This window comes from Monodon monoceros, unplaced genomic scaffold (assembly GCF_005190385.1).
Source record: "Monodon monoceros isolate NGI ecotype Baffin Bay Population unplaced genomic scaffold, NGI_Narwhal_1 Super_Scaffold_14, whole genome shotgun sequence".
In the NCBI taxonomy this organism is placed as follows: Eukaryota; Metazoa; Chordata; class Mammalia; order Artiodactyla; family Monodontidae; genus Monodon; species Monodon monoceros.
In genome coordinates, this window is record NW_021703770.1 from 52,019,803 (window position 1) to 52,030,292 (window position 10,490).

The 10,490-nt window shown below is 37.9% G+C and overlaps 1 long non-coding RNA gene across 1 annotated transcript; it reads right to left on the reverse strand.

Annotated features, from left to right (window-relative positions):
* Positions 1–423: 423 nt before the first annotated feature.
* LOC114895617 lies at positions 424–7,855 on the reverse strand. The gene is made up of 3 exons (XR_003793600.1): positions 7,780–7,855; positions 2,367–2,449; positions 424–997 (listed from the first exon to the last, which is right to left on the reverse strand). It is a non-coding gene; the product is annotated as an uncharacterized LOC114895617 (long non-coding RNA).
* Positions 7,856–10,490: the final 2,635 nt, after the last annotated feature.

Here is a 10,490-nt window from a genome sequence, read left to right on the forward strand (position 1 = left end):
TGAACTGAAAGATTAAATTATTTTTATTTCCAGTTTTTGAAAGAAGAAATTCCAGTAAAATGTTAAGCTTCTGGGCTTTATTTAATTCTTGTCACAAGAATCTATCTATCTATCTGCATGATAGATTTATGCTGATGACAATTCTATCCTCTTATGAATATTAAAGTCTACTTTAACTGGATTTAAATGAAATTCTTTCCTAGAAGGACATCTTGGTGATGATGTACTGAGTATTTTAACCATTCAAAAATGGTCACAAGCTCTTTACAATCCCTCCAGAGAGTGCATAAGAAGACATAACTCATTCTATAAACAATACTTTGACAGTATGAAAATGGCCCTTATGCATTGAAGAATTAGTTCAATTAATACCAGTCTTCAATTAAGTAAGAAATTTTACTTTAAAATCCAGCTAGTGTTCGCTTTTGATTGTTTATTCCATAACAGTTGCTGTCTTTTAAATGAATTCAGCAGGCTGCCAGCCTGTTCCTCACGTTAATTTTTTCAAGCATTTGATATGTTGCCAGAGCATGTTCTGCCATTACAAAATCATTCAGTAACAGATTTTCAACAACCAGTTTCTAAGAAGGAAGAAAGAAGGGAAGGGAGAAAAAGAAAGAGGGAGAGAGACAATGACAAACCAAGGACAAATCCTATGAAATCCCTTCTGTTCCCATTTTTTAATTGTTTCTTGCCTTATTTTGCCATCCCAGTAACATTTGTTAAGAATGTGATAATACATTAAAGGCTACTATATCTTAATATCACCTCAATAACAACTTTTCATAAATTCTTCAATTTTAACTTAGGACTCTTAAGGAAGGGTAGATGTCCACAGCAGCAAAATTGACAGAGGTGCCCTTTAAAAGAACCAGGAACAACATCTTCAGTGCACTGGTCACGTCAGCTCTTTTCTGAGCATAATGATCAGGGATACAAAGCAATGACAGGAATTGTTACTGACTTTCTCAGTGAACTTCTCAGGCTGAAGGGCATTCTGTGGAAGAAGCAGAAATGATGAAAGGTTAGCAATTATTTTAGCTCCACGGTTAGATTATCTGTGGTCTTGTTTAAGGTGATCATAGTTATTGTTTTCTTCATTAGGCAATCAAAGCAAGAAAGAAAATGTTCCTTAACCAATAGAAGCAGATAAAATATTTTCCAAACCTTCTTTTGGAAGAATATACTGAAAAGAAGAAGCTAATTTACAAATTAATGGGACTAAATACAACTTGTAATTGTTAGCTGATAGAGGCCCTGGCTTCAGCCCTGACGGCCAGGTTGGTGGGTTTCTTCATTAGATTTCACCAAGAAAAATTTATATCTTGCCTACTGTGAAGAGATGAGAGTGTAGGAAGTAAATGATGAAAAAAAAACAATGGTTTTTTTTTTTCATTTTCTTTTTTTTCTTCTTTTAAATGTTAGTAGTTAGATAATTACACTTAAATATTGACTGGCTCTTTTACATACACAAAAAGGACAGTATTATACTTAAATGTCAATCTCATCCTCTGAACTATGTCTTTTTATGAATAATTCTTTCCCCTCATTTTTAGAAGTTTAGGAATTTGCTCCAAAATTTATATTACTAAGGGTTTTACATTAATTAATGATTTACATTATTTTTAATCATTTGTATCCCTGTGAGAATCTGACAAAATCTTATGCTTACAGATGACTATTATTCAATAATGACAAAAATAGAAATGATATCCTCAAGAGGTTTATAATTAATTTCAGCAGTGTTTTCAGCTTAGTTCCCTGCATCTCAGTAACCTCATCTACAAAATAAAAAGATTTGGATGAATAATTTTGAGGGATAATTCTGTTCCTAAAATATCTTTCTTATATTTATATAGTTTAAATAGACTATTTTTTTCTTCTTTAACTTGGTAACCCACTTTAATTGGCACCTGAAGCAAGATTTTCTTTCAATGTTTATGATGTTTCACTATCAACTTTTTCTGTAATTATATTCCCATATTTTATTTTACTTTTTTAAATTGTGATATAATTGACGTATAAGTTTATATTAGTTGCAGGTATATAACATAATGATTTGATGTATGTGTTTATTGAAAAATTATCACCACAATAGGTTTAGCTAACATCCATTGGCACACAGTTATAATTATTTTTTCCTGTAATAAAAACTTTTAAGATCTACTCTCTTAGCAACTTTCAAATACACAATGCCTATTATTACCTGTAGTCCCAGATTTTAAAGGACACTATCTATTCCCACCTCTTTGGCCATAGAGGATAGTTCCTTTTGATGATCTGTAAGTTGGCAAACCACTGATGAATTTTGATCATTTACCCAAAGTGTGTCTCTCTCTCCATTGAGGTAAAGTTCATTTACTCACGTCTGACATTTGTCACAGAAGAGACATCCGTGCTTCAGAAGGTTCAGAGAGCATCCAAAGTGTTCATAGTGTTGTGGAGATGGCTGTCACGCAAACAGACAACAATGTTTAGGAATCAGTCTGGAAAGATGATTTGCTGAGTAGTTAAATTTGATAATTTGTTAAAAATTAAAATACTAAAGTCGATAATCACAGGAAGAGGGCACAAGAGATAAGTATAACCATTCAGTGTTAATAGTGTGATACTGAGAGGAAACATTTTCACTGTTACTCCATGAAGTGCACCCTTATCTAGTTTTCATTTCCATGGCTGGAGCTCCCAGGGATCAAGCCAGTTACAGTATAAGTCGAAGCCAACACTGAAACTCAGAAAAGTAAACGTAGGGAAACTAAAAGGAAGAATTACAATACCCAACCTAGACTAGTACTTTACTTGCAAAATGTGGCAAGTATTGTAGTCTGTCCCCCGTATTTGTTCTCCCTTTCTTTCATGGTAATTGAAATAAATTACCAAAATGGAAGCCTACATTTTCTTTCTGTTGGGCAAATGGTTTTGGACATTAAAACTGGGTTTCCCAGCCTTCCTTGCTGTTTGGTGTGGTCATGTGATTATGTTCTTAGATGAGATGGGAGTGGAAGTTTGCTCTGGCAGCTTCTCTAATCCTCCTTACGAATACGCTCGGGCACACCTGCCGCTGCTTGTCTCTTCCTCCTTCCTACTGCCTGGGACACAGCTGTGATGGCTGTACCACGAAGATACAGGCACACACAATGGAAGTAGCCTCATGAGCGGGCAAAGGCTGGGTCACCGTGGATTAGTGCTGCCATATGAACCCTGCATTGTGCACCTCTGGACTTTACATGAAAGGTATAGAATTTTATCTTGTTTAAGCCATTGGTATTCTGGGACTCTGCAACATGTAGTGAAACCCAATCTCAACAAATATGTATGGCAAGTCAAAATATAATGAAATTTTGGGAATTCCCTGGCTGTTCAGTGGTTAGGATTCCACGCTTTCACTGCACAGGGCACAGGTTCGATCCCTGGTTAGGGAGCTAAGATCCCACAAGCCGCACGGCGCAGCCAGAAAGAGAAAAAGAAAAGAAAAAAGTATACATACGATGAAATTTTGTAAAAGATTTATGGGTGTGACAGATCAAACATGGCTCTGAAAGTATGAGAAAGAGTTCTAGTATGTTCCTTATGTGCAGGTTGAGAGCCAGAATCTCAGGTGTCATCCCATAAACCATCCCTGTGGTCTTAATTGGGGCCTAATCCTATTCTGGTTGATCATAGATCTGATTTACAGTATTAATTCCTATTAACTTCTGGGGGTTTTATGCAGAACATCCTAATAGCTAAGACTAATGCCCCAAAATATTTGTAAGTAATTCTAATCAAGTCTTCTCCATACTTAGCTGAGAACATGTCTCTTTTCCAGGTGATCCTATGTGTATAAAACATCTGTGAAAGACTGCTTCTCCTGGGTATGGGGGTAAAAATTTGACTAATGTGTTTGATTGACTAAACCATTTTAGCTCAGCGTTGCACTGACTGAATGAATGTTAGCAGTAGATGTTCTACTGTAGTCTCAGGGATAAATATTCAGAAGGTAATGGAATTTTCCACCACTTCTGTATCAGTTAGGATCTGTCCAGCTCTTACTGTTGTCATTGTTTTGCATTTCCTAAATGTATCAGAGACCTCTATCATTTATATTGATTTCCTTTGTTCACCTGAGGAATTTTGACAGAAACAAAAATAGTCTACAAACGTTTAAAAACTCTCTTCCTCGAAATCCCCTATTGTTATCTCTCAGGTTGGCAGAAAAAGGAAAGCTTCCTTGAATATTTCAGGATATCCTTTCTTCTCCTAGTTTCTTGTTCTTGCACATGGAAGGCAGTTTCCTAGCTTAGTGTTTGTTATGTGTACAAATCCCACTTTGTTCACTGACATCAGTGAATCAAAACAGTTTTTTATTTCTTCTTTTAAGCAACACCATCTCCCATCTCGCCTTGCAGTCACTAACTGTAGCATTTTTTTTTTCATTTTAATCTCACACACTAATGACATTGTCCATTTCTACTTTCAGTAATTTACTTGCCTTACTTGGCACTAATTTATTATCTTGCTTCACTATGCACCATTGTCGGTGGGAATGTAAAATGGGGCAGCCACTGGGGAAAACAATGTGGTAGTTAGTTCCTCAGGAATTTAAATATAGAGTACAATATGACCCAACAATTCTACTCCTTAGTATTACCCAAGAGAAATGAAAACATATGCCCACATAAACTTGTATATGAACATTTATAACAGCATTATTCATGATAGCCAAAAAATGGAAACAAGTGAAATTTCCACCAACTGATGAATGGATAAACAAATGGGGTATATTCACACACTGGAATATTATTCAGCCATAGGAAGGAATGAAGTCCTGATACAGGCTGTAGCCTGTATCATAGACGAAAACAGAAAACATCATGTTAAGTGAAGGGAGCCAGAAGCAAAAAGTCATATATTGTGATTCTATATTTATGAAATTTTCAGAAAAGGCAAATCAATAGACACAGTAAGTGGATTAGTGGTTGCCAGGGGCTTGGGAAGGGAGGAGAAAGGGGACTAATGGGAAGAGGGTTTCTTTTGAGGATTGTGATAATTTTCTGTTATACAACTTTGTGATGGTTGTACAACTTTGTGAATATATTTAAAAAACCACTGATTCGTAAATTTTAAAAAATAAACTAAAAAATCGTATATAAAAACTTGTCATCTCGCTAACTAGAAACATTCATTCTGAGAAGGGTATGAGATGAGGCATTAGAAGGGAAAAATAATCTGACAGATATTGTATCATGTCATCTCGAGCAGAAGGAAAAGGAGAAAGTGGGGGGCTGTGGTGGTATGATGAATTGGGAGATTGGGATTGATATATATACACAATATGTATAAAATAGATAACTAATAAGAACCTGCTATATAACTAAATAAATAAGAAGGAAAAGGAAATCTTCCCAGGTCCCTTTCCCTTCATTCTCTAGCTCTGTTCTTCCTGAAGCTGCAGCAGGAGAGGGGAAGCAGCATTGAGGCAAGAGTGACAGAGCACATAGCAATCACCTGTTACACCCAGACCCGTCACTAGGGTAGAAAAATTCAGGATAATCACTCCAGGCTGGTCAGTGACAGTTACAGAAAGTGACAGGAAAGGGAGGAGGGGTTATTTGCTGGCTGGTATTAATAAAGAGCTAAGACTCATACAACATTTCAGCCCATAAACATCTCATCCCAATCTACCCAAACAAAAGCTTGCTAGATGCCAGTCAAAAGCATCCCATATGCATCCCTCTTGGTCTGTGGACCTTGACAGCTGGATCCCTTGAACCAGATTTGAGCACATGGCCTTCAGTTCTATGCTTTGAGGTTAGAAGACAAGAGACCTCACTTTCCTCCCAGCCATACAGGGTTGACTGACATCATTCCAGAGAATAATCAGTTCCAGGCTGCTCTTAGGAGCCACAGCCCATCCCTTTGTATCTATCAGACCTAACGGCCTTAGAGGGGAAGAATGGAGAACTGTGCTGAGGCGCTGGGACCAGCAGGCATCTGACTTTGCTGAATGTGGAGCTGCAGCCATGACCTGGAGAGGCCAGTCTCTAACCCCCTGCAAGCTAGATGCCCAGACCTGACCTATCAGCTGTGTCACCTCTACTGCCACTCCCACACCCTCAGCAAGGCTGGAAACCTTCCCAGTCCACCTGCAATTTGCCCCAGATGCTACAATCTGTGGAACGGCTGGACTCTTTCTATTTAGACAGTGAAACAGGAGCAACCTCTTTCTTCATCTCAATCTTTATAGATCTAGGGCAGAGATGGGTCATTTCCATCTTGCATTTCACAGCTTGGGAACTATATTAGGCAACCTGGCCATTGAGACAAGAAGTTTTGATTCTTCCTCCCCAGGTCAATTTATATTATTAACTTCTTTGAACCCCAAATCCCTTCTCTGTAAAATTATAATAATAATACCTTATTTGAAAAGTTGTTTGTATTCAGTGAAGACAATTACGGCAGAGTACCAAGCCCAGCGCTGGTTCACTCTCTACTGACGATAAATGTTGCCATTATTATTGATGTTCTTGTTTGTATTTTTAACTACAGAATCCTGGATAGGGAGGCAGGCCAATTCACTAAAAATCAATTCTTGAACTAACTACTTTGCAGAATGACAAAAATTTACAAACTGTAGTTTTAAGTAGTTTTAATGAAAATATTTTTTATTACATGTAATCAAATATATTTTTCTGCATATTGGCTAAATTGAGCTTGATTGGCTACCTGATAAAATAATCCTAATAGAATGCTAAAATGGTGGCAAATAATAAATTTACTGGATGTACCAACATGAACCACTTTTTCCATCCAAATTTTTGGCATTCAGCATGTGACTTTTTATTTTTTCAGATGTTTTGTCATGAAATGATTCTTTCCAAAATGTAAGCACACTTAGAATCATTTTACCAATTCCCCGAATGGCATGTCAGCCTTAAATTACATTTTTAGCAAGTGATTTTTAGTTTAACTAATTTACATTGTAAAACACAGAAAATTAAATTTTAATTAAAATTCACTTAGAATTAGAATTAAATTGAATTTTCATTAAATGAAATTTAAAATGGAAGAGCATCAGAAATAAATCAGAATTAGCCAAGAGTCCTATCAGAGATAAAATGCTGATATTTTGGTTTCTATCAAGAATTTCAGAAACAGAAAGATAAGTAACAGTTTGCAGAAAGTTTCAACTTAAAAACAGAAAACTGCTCAAATCAACAGAAAGGTAGTAAGGATATTTTGCAGGGAACACTTTAATGGATTGGGTGATTTGTTCCTCAAATTAATTTGATATTTAGTCATGATCTATGTAAAGTTGTAAGGAAAGCTAAGGAATCTTAGCTTTAAAAATTAAAGCTAAGTTAAAGTTAAAAATCCAAAAAGACATTAAATTTAGATGCTAGAGTGTTAACAAACTGAAAGTGATGTTTAAAATTTTGAAACAAAAATCGATATAAACTGAAAAGTTTCTACTTGAATTGGTAAATATTAACTGTGATCAGAAAAATGTATTTAATCATCATGACTATATTTGGACATTTTTCTAAAAGTTGTTAAGCCATTTCTTTAAAGCTATTAATTCTCAGCATATTCATCTCGGACCTCTGTAAGGGAAGGAAAATAAGCGATTTTAAATGCTCTAGATTCTGCTTCCTTCTGCATGACTTGGAGAGAGAGGTGCTGCAGCCTCATCCGAGGTGAGCATTGTGGGGGAGTCCTGGTAAAGGAACAAGACTGTCTGGACCCAGCTGGACCATAGGAAGTTCTACCCACTCCTCCCCAGCCACCCGAATAGAATACCTCTTTTTGTCCCATGTCCCTGCCACATCGTCTCTAGGGTCTGACTCAGGAATTCCACCTCTACTTGCAGGAAGTAGAAGCCCAACGGAAGGAAGGAACCACGGGGCTGAGCATTGTTGAGCCATCACTCCCGGGGTCCCCAGTGGGAAATGAAGAAAGAATTAAGTTACCAAATGATTAAACTGACAAAGAACCAAACTTATAGATTTAAAATAAAATAAAATGAAACACAAAATGGTTTTACCAGCTTGAAAAGCAATAGCTTAACAACTTTTAGGAAAATGTCCAAATATAGTTACTAGTGATTAAACATTCATCTCTGAACCTGGTGCAGTATCCTTCCTGGCCAAGATCTGTGTGGCAAGAGGCCTGGCCCACAGGTTTTACTCACATGAGTGAAAGGCAGAAGCTGAGACACACAAATCAGAATCACAGAATCCCGTCCAATGGAGCATATGGAGGAGGTGTGGACAGAAGGAGCCGAGGATGTAAGCAGGTGAAAGGCAATGACTGGAAGCCAAGATGAGATGCTAAACAAGACCAGAGAAACAGGATGAAATTGGAGCTTGCCTGCATGAATTCCAGGGACTGAGGTGATGAGCTAATACCACTGTGGTTTGGGTTTGTTGCTGGGGATTTCGTTGGTTTAAAGATAGGAGAGTAGAATTCACAGGCTCCTTTCTGTGGCCCAGCAGTGAGATTTTACCCTTCATTCATTCAGGCATCTTCCAGGCAGCCCTCCTCGGATTTCACTTGTTCTTGATTGAGCGCCCCTGGTACTCACCTAGATGAGGAACAGCAGAAGCATGAGCTTCGGATGTGGAATCAGAACGGCCTGGGACTCTCCAACGCCACTGTCTGTGAGACTGCAAAATTTACCTAACTTCCCGATGGTAGGCATCTGCAATACAGAGATAATTATACCAACTTCATAGAGTTGCTGAGAATACATGAGATCAAATATGTGAAGTGCCAAGAACAGTGCTTGATAAATAGTAGGTGCTTAATAATAGTGGTAGTAACCCCCTTGCCTATAAAAATCCCCCCCTGAGATGACTTTCCTTCTTACTCTTGATGTATCTGGCCTGATCACACTTCTTTCAAGAAACCTATCTCTTCAAATTAAGAAGTGAAACCCTGGGGTTGAGTTACACACGGTTGTATGTGATTGAATGTTTGTGGTTTGCTGCTTATCTGAGTCATTTGTCCTTCCAGACTTCCCCACCAACTTTCTTACTGGCACACAGATAAGATTAAACTTGTTATATTCAGTAGAAAAAAAAATCCCTTGCTTATTATAACTTCATAAAAACTGGCTCATGGGTATTTTTCATAGTTGCTCCCATTTTACTGACATTTTATGATGTATAATAACTAACAATAGCAAACACTTATAGTGGCAGCACGTTAAAAAAAAAAAAAAAAAAAAAGCTGCCACGTGCCCAGGCAGCCAATTCTGCCAAGGCAATTGCATTTCTGAAACATACAGTGCCCACGATCAGATCTTTTGGTGAAACCATTATGAATTTAGTAGCTAGTCTCATAGGAGTTTCTAAAGAATTATTCTCTGAAAATTTTCTGGAATTATTTCCCCTGTGTCTTTTCAGCCTTTTAATTAACACTGAGTTATGATCTCTAACCTAGACATAGGGGACTCCTTGAGAAAGCTCATCGGTCCTTACTGCATCTTTATAGTATTTCCCAGGGCGGTATCAGTATCCCAGTCCCTGACCTGCCCAAGGCAAGTTGTGTTGAGTAATGTGTCCCAAAGGCTGTGGTCATGAGACTTCTCTGTAAGGGTGTATATACACTGTGCAAGAGATTTTCCAATATTTAGCACTTCCATGGAGTGAGTCTAGAAGCTATTAAAATTACTGGGGATATCAACTGAAAAAAAATGCATAACCTAAAAGTTGAGAATTATATTTTATTCGGTGGATTTTCTGAGGACTTAAGCCCAGAAGACAGCCTCTCAGAGAGCTCTGAGGGACTGTTCCAAAGAGGAAAGGGAGGAGCCAGGATATACAGGAGTTTTTACAACAAAAACCAGGTAGTTGGAACATCAGATGATTACTGTTAATTAAAGAAAAACCAGACATCTCAGGGTAGTGAATTTAGAGCTTTTCTACGTACAGGAAGATGCAAGAGTCTGGGACCATTGAAATCATTCCTTTGGCACCTTAACTATCTAGGGCCAGTATCTGGTTCTTTCCCATCCTGAATGCCCTCAGGGTGCACTGTTGAGGCAGTGGCTGACGACTTGGTGGCTGGCAGCCTGTTTGTCTCCACCCTGAGTTTCTTCAGAGCTCGCCGTTGGAGCGGTTATAGTGGCTGATGGCTTGATGGCTGCAACATCCTTTGTTTCCTGATATGGCAAGTGACATTTTTCATCCACAGGAACATCTGCTTAGAGAATGAAGGAATCAGAATTCTTAGTCTTTCAGAATACTGAGAACATAGAAATGGTTGTGTTTGAGATGCCATGAGTAAACTGTTAAGGGAGAAGCATTTTCCTGGGACAGAATGAAAAAGAAAAGTCAAGAGAGATAGATAGACACAGAGACACAGAGAAAGAGAGAGAGACAGGCAGACAGACAGACACAGAGAGAAACAGAGAGAGAGCTTTCCCACCAGTGAGTAAGAAGTTAGAGGAGGGCTAGGAAGCAGGGCAGAGAGGACGGCAGCACGGGACCAATGTTTTCCCATTCTTA